The sequence below is a fragment of the Drosophila nasuta genome, chromosome 2L (genome assembly GCF_023558535.2).
Source record: "Drosophila nasuta strain 15112-1781.00 chromosome 2L, ASM2355853v1, whole genome shotgun sequence".
Lineage (NCBI taxonomy): Eukaryota > Metazoa > Arthropoda > Insecta > Diptera > Drosophilidae > Drosophila > Drosophila nasuta.
In genome coordinates, this window is record NC_083455.1 from 27,568,752 (window position 1) to 27,586,277 (window position 17,526).

Sequence of the window (17,526 nt, forward strand, 5' to 3'; positions counted from 1 at the left end):
GACTATTATTAATTAGATGTGACCAGAGGCCGTTAATGGCACACAAAAAAGCGAAGCGCAAGGTGTGCGAGCTAAACAAAGGACCAAAGACCACCCAAGACGCTGGTCTGTCTGTCTGTTAACGACAACGTGCCATAAAAATCAGCAAAGGTGACAAATATAATGGGGCTTCCAGAATGTGGCTTGGCATATTAAATGCTGCGGTCATAAAACTGCGCCTCGATGCGCCAACTAATTGATGGTCGTGTGGATCAGGTCGTGTTACAGAAACGAAATTGAAATTAATTAATATATATATTTAGTACATTTACACCCTGTGCAGCAGTTGTAAGGGGTCGCTTGACTAGTAACACATTTGATGTAATAAAAAGACAGTAGGGTATCTGGCTGCTGAGCACACTCGCATTTTGTGCGGAGTTCAATTATTGCAATTTGGTTGTCAACTTTTGCGCTAACGAGCCAAGCGACGCGTAATTATAATTCAGCAAAGGACAACGAGAGCGAGAGAGCGGGCGAGTGGGAGAGAGAATGAAAATGAGAGACAGGCGTTTGAATGTGTGCGTGTGTGCGTTTGTGTTCGTGTGTGGTCACAGTGTGCATATTTCAATCATCATCATTTGGCACTGCGAACCTTTTAACATTTTTACACCTGACCAAAGCGACCAAAGCGACACGCGCTCTTCCTCTTCTCTCTTTGGCAAATTAAAAACACATTTTGTGACATGTGAAGAGTGTTGTTGTTGTTGCTGGTGCCGTGTTAACACATGCCGTGCACACACACCTAGAAAGCGCCCAACTGACACGGCTCATTAGACAGGGACACGCAGAACGAGAAGAAGAAGGAATAGGAGAAGGAGAAGAAGGAGAAGGAGACCAAAAGGTCTCCTTAAAACTGTCCTAATTAGCTCCATTTGAAACTCTATATGGAACACACACGTGTCAAATATTTAAATAACTAATAAATGCACTTCACGAATTTCTTCAATTATTGCAGAATGATATTTTCTTTCATTCTTCTTTAATATGCTTTTCAATTTACTTCATAATAGACTTCTTCTTCGTCTTGTACTACATTTAAAACTTTATAATATTGAGTATAGAATACCTTTGCGTTAAATATTAAACTATTGAATACACTTCAGCTATTTTCTTCAATTATTTCTCAGTGATAATCCTACTTTAATTTGCTCTTCAACTTAATACCTAATTTAATTATTAGTTTTCTTGTTCGCCTCGAACCAATCGCAAAACTTGAGAATTCCGCAATACTGTGAGCTGATATTTCGACTTTTTCAGCTCTTCAAGTTTCTTGCTGTCTTTAGGCTTTCATTTCTGCTTAAAGCGGGCTGCAGCTTAAAAGTTTCTCTTGCTGTGCGAAACTTTTTAGGAATACAATTTGCATATAGAAGCAGTGTGTGTGGGGGGAAGCAGTAGGGGGGGAGAGTGAGGGGAGGGATGAGGTGCTGCTGACCAGAGACGAAATGTCATTTGCCAAGGATGCGGCACCAGACAGGATCTTGTTTAATTGAAAAAAATTAACTCGGAACAAGTTGACAAGCAAATAGACAAAACCGGACTAGAAAAGTGGAGGAGACTAACTAGTTACCCTATAAAACACTTTCTTTCAGTGGAAATCCTGGTAATTTGTTTAATAATGTGTGATTTTCTGACCCAAATTTTGTGATTTAAATATACAATTTAATAATAATAATTGAAGAGGCTAGGAATTGAAGTTTGGGGATATTATTTTTTTAATTGTGATTGTCTGGCCCTAAATTTGTGATTTAACTACCCTATTCTATAATATTAAAATAAGATAACTATGAGATACTTTATAAAGGTTTTGCATTGAAGCTCTTCCTAATTTGTTGAATAATTTGTGATTGTCTGAACCTAAATTTGTGATTTAACTATAAAATTCTATAATAATAATATAAGATAACTATAAGGTACTCTATAATAGGCTTTGGATTGAAGTTCCTCGTAATTTGTTGAACAATTTCTTATTGTCCGAGCCTAAATTTATGATTTAATTATTTAATTCAAGAATTATAATATAAGAAAACTATGAGATACTCTATAAGAGGCTTTGCATTAAAGTTGCTCGCAATTTGTGGAATAATTTCTCATTGTATGAGCCTCAACTTGTTATTTAACTATAAAATTTTATAATAATAATATGAGTTGTGACTAAGACTCACTCTGTTATTCTTGTAAATTATATTTTCTGCTTAACAGTTTGCAAAGTAGGCGAAGAACATGCTGCAAACATCCTGGAAATAAAGAAAAAGAGAAATTAAATGTAGTCCATTTGTTAGGCACATAAATTGTTGCTTAAATTTCGAAAATATTTTCTAAGGAACTGAAAAATTAACTCAGCTGTCTACCTCACTCATCACACAGCTTAAAGTTTACAGGGTACATAATGTGATGAGCTGACCAAGGCTCGCCACTGTAGGTGTGTGAAAGGAGATGGATGAGGGGAAGTGAAGGGAAAAAAGAGTTAACAGAACCTTCCAATTGGCATTTGAGGCGTGTGGCAGTAAATTTGCATGCCGAGAAAGCACACACAGAGAGAAAGAAAGAGACTGCAAATGTTAATAGGAAAAGGAAAGTGGTAAGAGGCGAATGGGGGAATAGGAGAAGGGAGAAGGAATGTCATAGAGATAGGGAGGAAATGATGTGTCAATGTCGAGCTCGTGCTCGTGCTCGGTTAACGACTACTAAGTCCCATCAGCAGACGACGACGACGATGAGTTTGTCAACTTTGATGAAATGATGTCTCTCTGCCTTGTCTCGCTCTCTCTCTCTATCTCTCTCTCTCTCTCGCTGTGTACTTGTAAGGACTCGCTGTGCACAATGCAGCGTCGGGACATTGCACTGTCTGCCTGGGCTCAGGCCTCAATCCTCAATCCTCAATGCTCAATCCTTGCCTGAGCTTCACAGTCTGTCTGTCTGCTATTTGCTTTGGGACCAGCCGCATGTGAGTCGGCAACTTTCTCAACTTTTCTGCCTCTCTCTCTCTCTCTCTCTCTGTCTCTCTCCCTCTTGTTGAGCTCTGACATTAACCCCTCAGAGCAGCGAGCATCAGGCAAAAGGGTCGTGAGGTTCTTGTCCCGTTCCATACGCTCTACATTTATTAGTTTTACATTTTTTTTTTCTCCGTCCGTTGTTGTTTTTTGTCAATATCGAGAATCGAGATAGATTCATCGAGTGTGTTGCCCTTTAAATTTCAATTACCCGCTCTCAATGGGCAACAAATGAGCCTCAAATTAGTTTGTCAAACGTTCGCTTTAAAGTCGCTCATTTGCCACTTTTCCACTTTTCTACTTTTCTACTTTTTGCATTTTCATTGCCAGACTTTAAGCAGAGTTCTCCGAGTTTTCCCGAGTTCTGAATTGTTAAGCTAACAACAGCATAAAAAAGCCTCGCAGTGTTTCTCCTTCCTCCTGTCTGTCCCTCTCTCTCTGTTTTTGAGTTGTCGTCTACACTGCGAGAAATCATGTTGAGGCTGCCTATGATTTGCCTACGACGAATCTGCTTAAATTGCATTTGCAGCATTAAATGAGGAAATTATATTTGTATAGACCTTGACAGCATTATATGGCAAAGCAGAGGGGAGAAGAGGGTAGGAGAGGAGGCTTTAGAGATGGGGGGAGTGCGGGTGGCAGTCAAGAGCTCGCTGCGAGTTGCATTAAAACCTGTTCAAGTGCCTCAGCCTCAGCTTCAGCTTCAGCCAGCCTGAAGTCGCCAAAGTCGCAAAGGTGCCGCGAGAATTGAAGAAAAGTCGAAGATGAGATACTCTAAAAATAGCTGATCACAATTCTTTTTTAACTAAACTTTCTTGAATGAAACTATTTTATTTAAAACTAGGTAAGCAAACTCCTTAATCGGTAATCATCAATAAATTCCTTATTATAATATAATTCTAAGACAAACAAGTATTCTCCGAACCTGAACTAGAAATACTTCTCTTAATAAAGAAACCTTTCTCTATTTTCGTTTAACTTTGCATCACAAATAGCTTGGGGAATTTAAGGAAATCGATTAAGGATAGATTTCTCATCAATAATTGCTTTAAAATGATGTTCATTAATTGAAACAGATGATGCACAACTAAGTTTAAACCTTAAAGTAACCTATTAGGAACGGATTGGGAGAAAGTCCCGTAAACGATGCTCCTCATCATTAATTTAATTTAAATGATATGCATTAATTTCAACAGATAATACATAAATAGGCTTAACCCTCAATGTAATATAGTAGGAATAGATTTGGAGAACGATAGTCCTGTCCCTAGACGATATTCCTCAACAATAACTTTCTTAAAATTATAGTTTTAGAGACTTACCCCTAAACGACGTTCCTCATCAATAATTATTTTAAAAAGATGTTCATCAACTTGAACAGATAATACATAACAAAATTAAACCCTTTAGACAACGCATAAGCGATTTCCTTGCTGCACTTCATCTATGCATATACCTTCGCAAATGAGATGCTAGTTTGCACAAGTATCTGGTATCTGGTATTTAATGGATTCCTGAGATCCATCCGCGATGCCCTTGCAGCAAATTGCACCCGGATTAGAGTATAAAAAGTGCTGACTACAGCGATTGCGACTGCGACTGCGATGACGTTTTAATTATGTGTGCCTAGAAGGCAACTGTGACTAGGGGCTGCATTAACGTGCCACCAGCTGAGCGAGCGAGACAGCGAGAGAGAGGGAGAGGGGGGAGGAGGGGGGAGGAGGGGGGAGGAGGTGGGAGGTGGGAGGTGGCCTAGCCGAGACGCTAGCGAGACAGTTGACGCAGGATTTAGGCATCGGGTGGGAGTTTTGCTTCTATTTTTTTACTCTGCTGTATTTTTTTGCAAATGAAAAGTGAATTCAAAACGGAAACATTGCGAAAAATGCGGCAATGCGGCAACGAAGCTTTTCTCCCTCATACCCTTCTCCCTCTGGGATGTTCGTCTAGGCCCTGAATATGAATATGAATACATTCGTACACTGAGCGAAATTCATGTGAGCCACATTCATAAATGCAATTAAACATTTAAAAGCTCACATGTGAATAGGTGTGTGTGTGTGTGTGTGTGTGTGTTTGCAGTTCATTAAGTGATGTTGCGACCCAACTAAAGCACCGCTTTCCCGCTCTCAACCCCTACTCCCCCTTCTTTCCACCTTCCCAGCCACTTCCTGCACATTTATAGCCTGTGAATCTAAATGCGAATGTGAATGTTTTGCAAGCTTTGGCGTAAATTAACAAGCGTAACAGAGGCCCACACAACGACCGAGCGAGAGAGAGAGAGAGAGAGAGAGAGAGTGTGTGTGTGAAAGAGAGAGCTTGAAATGTGTCCAAAGGGTGTCGCTGCTCTGCCTCTTGTGGGTGGCCAGCTGGGAATCTGTCTGAATGAGGCGCAGCCAGCGTAAAGAGTGAAGAGCAGAGGAAGGTGAGGGGCAAGAGAGGGGAGAGAGAGGGGGGTACTGGGGTTGGCCTTACAACGAAGCAATCTGCAGAGCACAGTGCGAGGCCTGGGTTAATGTACTTTTACGGCGTCAGCTTGACTGGCAGCCTGGCCCCATTCTCTCTGCCTTCCCTCCCCCCTTCTGGCTGCCCCCTTTCCCCTCCTCGTTGGCGGCGATAAAATGTTTTATTTAGTGTGTGCACAAAATGTAATTCTAACATTTCATTTTTCTTTTTTTGCTTTTTGTAATTGCGGAAATTTTCATTGAAACGAATTAGCTCGACAAAATTTGTGAAATGGATTTTATGCTCCCCCTTTTATTGGGGGTTGTCAAAAGGGTTGAAAGGGGGCTGAGATTGGGTGTCCAATGAGAGGTGAACGCTTTGTATCAATGTCAGGGTCAAGCCAATAATGTGCGGCATCCAAAGTGGAGACAAGGCAGACAGACAAATCAAGGAGTTGAGGTCACATTTGTATTGAATATTTTACCAACTCAAATCATTCTTAATTTACTTTGTTTTAAAGAGATAACTCGAAAACATTTCACTTGATATTAAATTTTTAAAGTCTCATATCAATAATGTTTAAAATAAACTGAACAGAAACTTTCTTATATTTTACAATTCATAATTTGAATAATTTAGAATCTGAATATTATTTTTAAACATTAAAATCGTTGAACATCATGGATTGTCTAACAAAGAAATCAATACTTTTGTTACAGAAATCTTGCTCTCTTTTTTCTACCTCTAAAAATCATAAAATATTAATAACTTTTCAGAATTTCCTCCTACCAAAATGTACTCTACTTTACATCTATAAAATAAATCATTTTTCATAACTAAACAATATTTTATCATAATGTATTGCCTGATAAAGAAATCCATTTTTTAAATTATGATTGAATAGAAATCTTGTTCCCTTTATCATCTATAATCCATAATTTTAATTTTATAATCTTAATATTCTTCTTCAACGCTTATTTAATAAATAGATAATGTAATGAAATAGAAATCTTTTTTGTCACTTTTCCACCTCTAAAATTCATAAAATTTTAATAATTTTTCCTCAAAATTTTCTTCTCCAAAAATCAACTCTACTTTCCATACATAAATCATTTTTCAAAATATTTCTGAGCGTTATTTTATCATTGATTCTTTTTTTAATAGATTCTTTTGGTATGATTAAACAGAAATCTTACTCCAACTTTACAATCTATAATTCATAATTTCAATAATTTTTAATCTTAATATTCTTCTTCAAAGTTTATCTAGTCATCGATATCTTTGGGTGCTGAAATAGAAATCTTGCTGTCACTCTTCCACCTCTGAAATTCATAAAATTTTAATAACTTTTTCTTTAAATTTTCTTCATCAAAAATATACTAAACTTTCCATTTATAAAATAAATAATTTTCAATAAATTTCGAAGTGATCTAAAGGGATCATTGATTGTCTAAAAGTGGCAGAGCATTTCATAAATTTCCCCGCTCTCCTCTCATTAATAGTCGGTTGTGTTGTTGCCTCCTACTTTATGTTGCATATTAATATGCAACGAGAGTCGAACAAATTTATAGTTTATTTGTCGCATTCTCTATGGTTTGTTGCTGTCAATTCATAAAATTATGTTAATTTTATATGATTTTAAAGTCTCCCCCCACCGCTCTGAAATTATCAAATCAAACGCTGCCAATTGAGCAAGTAAATCCAAAAAAAAAAAATGTAAATGGAAAAAAAACTAACATAAAAAATTATAAATTCAAACCCAAAAAAAAAAGCTGTGAGTGCTCAGGGTAGTTCAGGGTGAGGAACGGAGGGTGCAAACCTCCCTTGAGGGGTGAAGCGCGTGCGCAGACGCCTTTGACACCTGAAGTAGATGCAATCGGAATTGGAACAGCGAGGGATGAGAGATGAGAGGTGAGAGAGCTGCGCTTGCCACTTGAAATGAACTGCAAATTATAAAATCATAAAACCCTAAAAAAAAGGGAAAAATAAAAAAGAAACCCTTTACTAAAATCTAAAGAGAAGCAGTTCAAATAGATCTTTGAACCGCAAAAGATTTAACTTCTTAGAGTTCCTTGGTGTCTTCGTGCTTTTCCTTGGGGTGAACTCGGTAGTTAAGTCGCTTTATGACTAAACTATATGCCTCATAAAGGGTATTCGGAGAACTGGGCGACGACGAAGACACATAAACAGAAGCGCAACTAATTTGCATAATTTCCTCCAAGTAACTAGAAACAAGTAAGAAAGCTAATGTCGAGTGTACTTGACTGTGAGATACCCGCTAACCACTTTGAATAAAAGCAATATATTTTGCGGTATTATTCTCAAAATATACCAAATATACTGCAAAAATTCTACAAATATACCGACGTGGCAAAAATTTGAAACAAACTTGATCTGCGTGCAAACATAACAAATGCTGTCGAAAAAATTGTAGCTCTATCTCTTATAGTCTCTGAGATCCAGTGTTTCATACGGACAGACGGACAGACAGACAGACACACAGACGGACAGAAGGACATGGCTAGATCGTCTCGGCTGTTGACGCTGATCAAGAATATATATACTTTATAGGGTCAGAGATGCCTCTTTCTACATGTTACATACATTTCCTGTCGGCACAAAGTTATAATACCCTTCTAACCTATGGGTAGCGGGTATAAAAACGTGTAAAAGTAGCCAAAGAAGGTGACGCAGATAGATATGGAGATGGAGAAGAAGGTGCTGCGAGAGTCGACGAAAGTGAAGTTAACGAGTCGGGAAGCGACCCAAGAGTTGCCCAGAAGTGCCTGATTATCATTATTATGTATGCACACACACACACTTACTCACATTCTCGGGTCGAAAGACAATAGAATTATGAGGTGTTGAGCGTTAACTTGACTAGCGGAACGTCTACGAAAAAAACAAACCTCAGAGAACAGAATGAGAGAGACAGAGAAATGCCAGATAGAAATAGAAACAGAAACAGCCCCAAGAAACCCCGCTGGGCATATTTCAGAGTCTCGCTTCTCAACTCTCGCCTAGTTAGCTAAGGTAACTAAAAACACATAACAGCCACAAAAGACAATAGATAGAAAGTTATGTGTTTCATGGCTAAAATTGCAGTCAGAGAGAGAGACAATAACAAAACGCTGAAGAACAAACTACAAACTAAACGTAAACACGTCTAATAAGACCGACTGCAGATTGAGTTAGATTATTATTCGTGACCTAATCAAAAAACCAAACAAAAAAAAAATCAGAGGAAGTCCAAGTACAAGTCAAAGTCAAAGTGGAAGTGGAAATGATGTTGAGGTTTTTTATTTTTCAACTTGCTGAAATTGAATTTTAATGATTCAAGAATTGCATTGTGCTTAGGCTATGATTACGATTAGTTCTCTCTTGAGATCAACGAGAAAAATTATACAGATTGGGGAAAGGAAATTCCCTTGTTTCTCATCGCTGACAAATTGCAGTCAATGAAAAAGGTTTTCCTCCACTTTTCTCCGATTGAGATTAATTGGGAGAGGAGTTGAGGCTGCTTTTTGGAAAGGAACTTCCTTTCCTTACGTCACTTATTTCGCTGACTTCTCCTAAATAATTTATTTATGAAATCAATAATCTAAATTGCAGAGTTTTATAAGTTTTTCATTAAAAAGTTACTTGATATCATATTGATAAGATATGAAATGATGTCATATGATGATATTTCATTACAAACTTACTTGATATGATAAGAGATAACTTAGAGTATTCTTCATTCATTTATCTGCAGAACTTTTCTGTGCTTTTCCCATCAACTGTAGTCTAAAGTTATTCTATTTATACCTCGACCATTTACTTTGTTGAAATCACATAGTACAATTTAGAAATTTAACAAAGTAACAAGAATAATACTACCAATAAATTACTGAAAATTCCTAAAGCAATTCTTTCCTATTTATCATAGACTTCATATTGATTTAAGCAATCTTTGTGTAGTATAATTCTGCCAATAAATAACTGCAAAACTCTTTAAGCACTTCAAGTTTTTGTTATCAAAAGTCGAGGGTTGCTTGTCAGTTCATTTTCCGCACATTTCTCGCACTTTTTGATTGACTTAAGGCTGATTCAGCCCTTCAATTTGAACACTGATATCAGATATCTGATCTGTCGGACCACTGGGCTGACAGTTCAGGTGTTAATGACTCCTTTAGAACAGCAGAGTGAGCTCTCTGACCATTGTTTGTCATGTTTTGCATGCCCAAAAGTCCGGTTGAAATTAGTATGCTGCGTATTGTGGACATAGAGGCCTCTATACAGCGCTCAATTCCATTGTTCTGGCCACCCCAAAAACAAAGCCGGAGCTGACAGAAGAAGCACAGAAGCAGAGGCAGTCAGTCAGTCAGGCCTTTTGTGTGGCAGCACGCTCATATCCGGTAGCCGGCCGGTGTCGGTATAATGCCATATAATGGCTTGATAGAGAGACTCAAAAAAGGCCAGGCGAACGAGCAGCGACTACAAGTTCAAAGCGAACATGTTCGATCGCAGCCAAAGCGCTGAGCCTACGCGTCGAACTTGTTCGTTGCGATCTACAGCGTAGTTCCGGGGTTGAAACTCGCTTGGCTACGCTTCGGTTCGACTCGACTAGGTTCGTTGTGAGCTAGCCGAGCCTGCGGAGTTGGTCCGACTCCAAACGCGACTTCAGTTGAAACACATTCGTCGTGTCGTTAGGTTGTACATACGCGGGGCTCCGTTATATTGGGTTTTTACTTTATCGAATCGAAATCGCGAAACATATTCTTAACATCGTAGTGTAGAACTGTAGAACGTTGTGTAACTGTAAGATTTAGTTAGCATTTACTTCCAACTACAAAAGTGCAATACAAAATGCTTTCTGAAAGTGCAAGTTCCTAACTACCTGTTAAGCGAAACGAAACGAAGATCCCTCAGCGAACGATCTTGAGGCAAAACAAACAGAAAAGACAAAAGTGTAAAACAGAAATCAGAATAAAAATACCTGCCAAAGGAGAGAGCCAAGAACTGTCTTTGTCTGTCTCTCTTTTTGATTTGTTCGGGATAATTTTACCTGTGTGGGAAAATTTGGAAACAAAATGAAATATCTAACGCATACACACAAGGAATCCTACACATTGGTCGCTCGCAAACGCTACATGAAGAACCTGCTGTACGTATCAGAGACTACTAGACTATATATCATATTCCCCAGTCATTGATCATATATCAAAAGTGTCGTTTAATAATAAATATTGATGTTGTGTTTGTTTCACGTGACATATGCGAAAATTATGCAAATTTCTTTTGCTTTGATTAGCTTCGCATAATTCGCCTTAATTAAATGCAATTCAATTTGTGCCACGCACTTGAACAACGTGCCACGCATTTCCCCCTCCCCACCCTCTTGCGCATCAAATATGCAAATTTTTCGCAGTTCCAGGCCAAAAATGTCACACACACTGTTGTTGTTGTTGTTGTTTATTGTTTGTTTTGTTTGCGATTTTGCTTTGTTGCCTTTTTGCACATTTTACTATGTTGTGTGCATCCCGTTGTCCCGTTGTCCCGGTTGCATGCCCCTTTGTGTGGCACTGCAAACAAAACCGCAAATGACAAAAATTTGCAAATGAGTTTATGGTTTATCAAAGAGTTCCATTATCTTTTTCTCTCTCTACAATCGGAGCTGCAGGCTAATTTTCTTTTTCCTTGAAAACCCTTTTCCATCTTTCCTTTTTCCCGCTTTTCCTATTTTGTGGGCAACGCCTTGGCAAAGTCTTTGTCAACGTTTGTCATTCTCCTTAAGCATAGATTGTTAATTAAATTTATGATTAATGAATAGAGCCCAAGACACTGTTGATGATGATGATGATGATGATGTTGCAGTTGTTATTTGCTCAAACAAACAGCTGTTTATTTTTATTTGTACATGCAACGGTAGCAGGACATTTCGATCTCTCCTTTTTTTATTCGGTTGTCGCCAAAAAATGCTGTAAGGCGATATGCCTAACCCTTTTTTTAACCCCTTCTCGCCTAGGAATGCAACCCTCGATTGGCATTTTTGTAGTTTTTTGCAAATCAGTAAAGTCAACAAGAAGTTCGTTCATTGCTTATCAATTTTGTGGCAATCATTCTACAGAGAACCGTTAGGCGTTAAGCCGCAGTTGCATATCGCCAATCGATCGATCTGCGCACCATAAATCACATTTGTTGTTGGCCAAACCCACATGAGATCGCTAAAGTCTCTCAGTCTTTCTCTCTTAGCCAGAGTTCAACGCCTACGCTGGGTCAGCTGGCGTTTCAAATCGCGTGGTTCACAAAAAAAAAACATATTTTTTTGTTGGTTTGGCCCGCAGCGCAACTGCTGATGAGCAGAGAGAGAGGAAGTGAGGGGGGAGAATGGCTATCAACGGGGGAATGATCAACAGTCATGCAATAAAAAAATAACTGAGAAGGAAGCAGCCTAACATATGTATGTGCAACTACAAACAACTAATTAGAAAGGCGTTAATAAGAATGAATTTAGAATGTTCTAAAAAAAGTTTACTATTTTTCAATAACTGAATAAATGTTCTGACTTCCCTACAACCCTTAAGCCTAGCGAGAAATTCCTATTTTGTCCAATTCTCATATATTTATATTGATCAACAAATACTATATTACTATATTTCACTAACTAAATTGCTTACTAAATGACTTAATTATAAAATTAACATTTATGATAGTTCATTTTATGACTTTCTACAACCCTTTAACCTAGTATATATATTTCTATTTGGTTTAATCTTCATACATTTTTATTATATTTAGTCTAGCTTTGAGCAACAAATTGTTAAACATATCTCAATAACTCATAAAATTGACTTTCCCTAACTCACTTTAACTTTAACTTTAAGTCCAAATTTCACATTTCAATACAAACTATTAAAGAAATATATTACTTAATTACAAATTATTCCAAATTCATAATTAAATAATATATTTTTAATAGATTGTATTCAAATATAAAGATTATACACTTATATATAAGCAATTATAGTTTTAATACTTATAATAATTAACAAAATTGTTATATAATACAAATAATTTGAGCATTTGGGAAGTTAATTTGAGTCAGGTCAGCAAAACATTCGTTCAAAATGTTTAAAGATGGTTGCAAATTCAACAACAACGTTTTTATGCAATACAAATAGTTGTGAATTGATCATGTGGGAAGATAATTTCAGACAGCAAAAGATTAGATCAAAAGGTATAGAAATGTTTGGAGATTGAACCTCAAAAATGTTTTTCTATAATACCAATAATTGTGAATTGATCTGAATGAATTTTAGTAAACAAATTGTTTGGAGATCTTTCGAGATTGAAAATGAACCTTACGAACTTATCAGATATTCAATGTGACATAAAAACCAATTGAAATAGAAAAGAAACATATAAATTGAGAGGAGAGTAACACAACATAAGCTAGGCATTTAGTAGTCGATGACTCACAAACAATCTATTTATTTATTCGTCTATTTATGTGTGAATCAACTAAGTCAAAATAAATTTAGTTAAATTAGATGATAAAGCAATAAAAAAAGGTTGAAGGCAAATTGTAAGTGATAAGTTTATCACAGACTGCACAGTAAACAAAACAATTTGCTGCACTTTGCACACAAAACGCGCGCAAATCGCGAAGAAAACGCTCCGAAAACGCGCGCGTCTTTTGCAGTCACTCAGAGTGCGGTAATCGGACAGCTGTAATAATAATACATGTTGACATTTAACCTACTAACACGGCACAGCTTACTACACTTAACTACCTGGTGATCCATCAATTGAGCGAGTCTTGACTCCACTTCCATCGCTCAATATGTCAATATTGTCAAGCTGTCAAATGCGACAGCGAATGTTTTGAGGAAATGCGTTGCGAATCGTTCGCTTCGCATCGCTTTGCATCGCTTTGGATTGCTTTGGATTGCTTTGGATCTCTTGGCATCACATCATCGAAAAAGCCCACAAAGCAGCGTCCCACATCTCTTTTTTTGCTTTGGCCATATAATTGCAAATTAACCAGTTGTGGTTGCCTTGGGCAACGTTAACGTTTGCTGATTGAGCCAAGCTGATTGCAGCACTTGCTGTATTTTCGACCTTGCGTTCAACTTCACCCACGCAACTTATTTGGAGAACTTTGTCGAAGCGAAGCGAAAGAGAAAGACACTGCTAAAGTTCTCTCGAGTTTAAATAATTAGTGACCAAGAAAAGTATCTGCTACCAACACCTTGAGATAGAGAGAAAAGCGCGCCTTTTTTTATAATATTTGGGGAGGCACGTGGCATGTGGCGCGTGTTTGTGGCACATCAATTGAGTGTCTGACTGCGCTGCATTAATATGCAAAGTGGCTGCCACAACTAAAAAGCCTGGCTGGGCTATTTTTATATACATAGCATAAAAATATCAACACTCGAAGCCATTTTCATGCTGCATTTGCCAAGGAGAACTTTCAATCCAAGTCAAAGAAGGAAGAGGAAGAGGGGGAGAAAGGGGGGGAAGCAGTCAACAGGTTGCGCTGAACTCAATTGCGTGTCAAATTGAAGTTGCTCAAAGGGGGAAATGAACACTTAGCACGGAAGAGAACACCAAGGGGGGAATCGCTTGTAGTTGTTAATGACGCTGCTGGCAGTTATATAAGCCAGAAGAAAGAGAGGGAGAGAGAGCGAGAAGAGCGAAATGGATTGTTGACTTGTTGCTATTTGCATAATTATCCACACACAAAGATGATCTGGATCGTGCGCCTCGAGCTCTTTGTCAATTGGATAATGGTTAATGGATCACACTGAGTGGACGTTAAGTAGACCGCGAAATGGGTTAAGAGTGAACACTCGACACTCGATAGTCGACAGAAGACAGCTCTTGATAGACTCGTTTCAGGCGTTATTTATCACACGACTTTCACGTGTTCTAGGGCTAAACAAGTTGACTTCATTGTAAGCTCAAAAATACAAATAATATTTTACAAGAGAGTTGATAACTAAAATTAAAAGTAATGAGTGCCACTTTAATTCAATTCAATTTCTAAAAATAAAACAGTTTGCGTTCCTTTGCCTTTAAAAGTAATGAGTGAAATTTCCTTTCAATTCCATTTTCCCAACTGAATTCTAATACAAAATTAGTGCTACTCCTAGAAAATTTTCTTCAGTGAACCATTTTCTTAGCGCTAGTAATAAAATAGTTTCTTCTAGTAATAAAATTGATTGTCTTTGAAAGTAATGAGTGCGTCTCCTGGGAAATTTCCTTAAGAGAATCACATTCTACAAAATTAGTTGCCTTTCTTAAGCTGAGAAATTTGTCTTTTATAGTAATATGTGCATCTCCCAGGATATTTCCTTTCAAAAATCATATCACAGCTCACAAATCTAGTTTGCTTTCTTAAAGCTTGTAAATTTCCTTTACTGAATCATTTTCTAAGCTCACTTCTAATACAAAAATAGTTTGCTTTCTGTAAGCTGACCTCTTTGTCTTTGAAAGACAATTCCTCATAGGGAATTTCCTTTAGTGAATCATTTTCTTATCGGAATTATAGTAACAAAATATATTTTGTTAACTATAGTTAACTTTCCTTAAGCTGAGATCGTTGTCTTTAAAAATAATGAGTGCGTCTCCTATGAAATTTTCCTCAGTGAATCATTTCTCTATCGGAATTCTACTAATAAAATAGTTAGTTTTTCTTAAGCCAAGGTCTTTGTCTTTACAAGTAGAAAAATTCCTTAAGAGAATCATTTTATAAGCGGAATTATAATAATAAAATAGTTCACTCTCGTTAGCCTGAAATCTGTGCTTTTAATATAATTAAGTGTGTCTCCTAGGAAATTTTATTCAGTAAGATCCTTAAGCTGAAATCCTTGTCTTTAAAAATAATGAGTGCTACTCATAGGAAATTTCCTTTAAAGAATTATATTTTTAGCTGAATTCTAGCACGAAAATAGTTTGCTATCTTAAAGCTGAGATCTTCCCTAGAACTTCACTCTCATCTTTTGGTTTGTAGTTTGTTATTAATTTAATTAAAAGTTTTCGCACTTTCCAACTCTCTACTCAAGAATCCCTCTCAAGAATCTTAACTCACATCTTCAACCTCAACATCTTCTATATTTTTATCTATCGTTGGTTCTTCTGCATTCCTTTGTTCTTCTCTTTCTCTCACACTTCAGTCTTTCTTTTGCTTTTTTTCTCAGCTACTTAGCATGCTTATTAATTGTGTTGAATATTCAAATCGTCTTTGACTCTGTTGATCTTCGTCTGTTCATCCTTTCACTCGCTCCCTCACACACTGCTTACCTCTTCCCTTCCCCATTCCTTAACTCAGCTGCTTAGTCAATCTATTAGCTATGCATACGAGTATTCTAATCTGGCATCGCATCACAAGTTCTTTTCTCATTGACTAACCTGATCTACATACATCCATCCAACACTTTCACCTCTCACCCAGTTCTTGCTTAGGTTGAGAAAAGGTTGCAGGGCAAAAGAAGAAGATGAAGATGAAGAAGAACTAAATCACATTTTCAGCTAATCTGCCTGGCGGCAATCAGCATCAGTTGCTGATTGTTTTTCCCATGTTTTCCACTGACCACAGCGCAGCTGCCCAAAGGGGGAAAGGGGAAAACTCCTCCTTCTGGTCTCACTTTCACTTTACGAGTAAATGCGGCCACTTTCCTTCGATCGATCAACTAAGAAGCTGTGACGCTATAAATTTTACAGCTTGTCAGCAGCAGAAACAAGTTCCTTCTTCTTTCTTGGGGTTATCAATAAAAGATGTTGGAAAATCGCCACGAAAATTGTGTAATTTTAACCCAAAAAAAAGGAGTTGAAGTAGGGAAATGAAAATTATGCAAATAGCCAACCAATAAAATAGGAAAAAAGTCTTGACAGCCTCAACTTTTACGGCAAATTTGTGGCTAATTTACGAGCGGGCGAAAGGAAAGCGAGGAAAGCGGAAAAGCGGAAAAGCGGAAAAGCGTTGCCTGTACCTGGCTGACATCATCTCAAGAAGCGTCTTCTAGGAGCGTGGAACGTGTTGCATTTTCATGAGGCTGAACGAAGCGAGAAACCCGTTTTGCAACCCTTGAAGACAAGTCCTTCGACAGACACAGACACAATAGGGAAATGGGCAGGGACAAGTTTTTCCGCTGGCGGAAATGAGAAAAACTTTCACGCGAATGCGAATCGAAATCGTTGAAAACCGAATCTGAATCTGAATCCGAATTGAAATCTGAATGCCGCGTCCAAGACTTGCAACTAATTTTAATGACAATTCACGCGGAGCGCGTCGCGACTTCTTTCCCCTTTGTTGCATCTTGTTCCTGTTCTTAAGGATAATGCCACCCCATTTCCCATTTCCTTAGCTTAGCCTCGTTTCTTTCTTTAATCCGCCCTTTTGCTCCTTTTATTGCTTTCTTCAGTTCCTTCACTTCCGCAAGGCGACTTTCTCAACTCTCTCTCTGAATGTCCTGCCATCATCATTCATCATAAATGACGCTCACGCTCGGTTATTGACTCGAGGATTTAGCTCTAAGTGTAACTGGCGTCATTTTCACGTACTTTTCGTATAAATTGTTCACATATATCCTGCGGCTACAATTATGCTATTAATTACGACCTAGACCAGGCCAGGCCAAGCCAGGACACCCCGGCGACCTCTCTCCCTCTTCCTTTCTCGGTCTGATTGTGACTTTTGTCGCTGGCATATCCTTTTACATGTGCCCCTATTTCGCTCTCCTTTGTCCTTTGTCCAGTTTGTGTTTTTAGCTTATCGAAAAGTGCATCGCACTGCAGTCGGTGCGAGTCCTTTCTATGTCCTTGCTATGTGTGCTAGGCGATATTATCAGTTTTGTGCTCCAGTTTCCACTGAAACTCAAAAACTCTAAGCTGACCCATTAGCACTCTCTCTCTTTCTCTCTCTGCCTGTCTCTTTCTCTGCGTGTGTGTCGCCTTTGTCCTTTGGGACTTGATTTGTTGTCTGCCTGCCTGCCTGGACATTTCCTGTAATTTCTCACTGGGAAAACTCACTTGACTCACTAATTAGCGCCCGGGGAGCAGCGACAACTGA

The 17,526-nt window shown here is 38.0% G+C and overlaps 2 protein-coding genes across 3 annotated transcripts in view; one reads left to right on the forward strand and one right to left on the reverse strand.

Annotated features, from left to right (window-relative positions):
* The window catches only part of LOC132785943 (uncharacterized), a 99,481-nt gene that overhangs the window by 66,737 nt on the left and 15,218 nt on the right, over positions 1 to 17,526 (reverse strand). For both annotated transcript variants that reach the window (XR_009632378.1, XR_009632377.1), the window contains exon 3: positions 2,202 to 2,273. The gene's annotated coding sequence lies outside the window, so the exon portion shown is untranslated. The remainder of the gene's footprint in view (positions 1 to 2,201; positions 2,274 to 17,526) is intronic.
* LOC132785895 (rap1 GTPase-activating protein 1) overlaps positions 1 to 17,526 on the forward strand; it is a 102,831-nt gene that overhangs the window by 34,919 nt on the left and 50,386 nt on the right.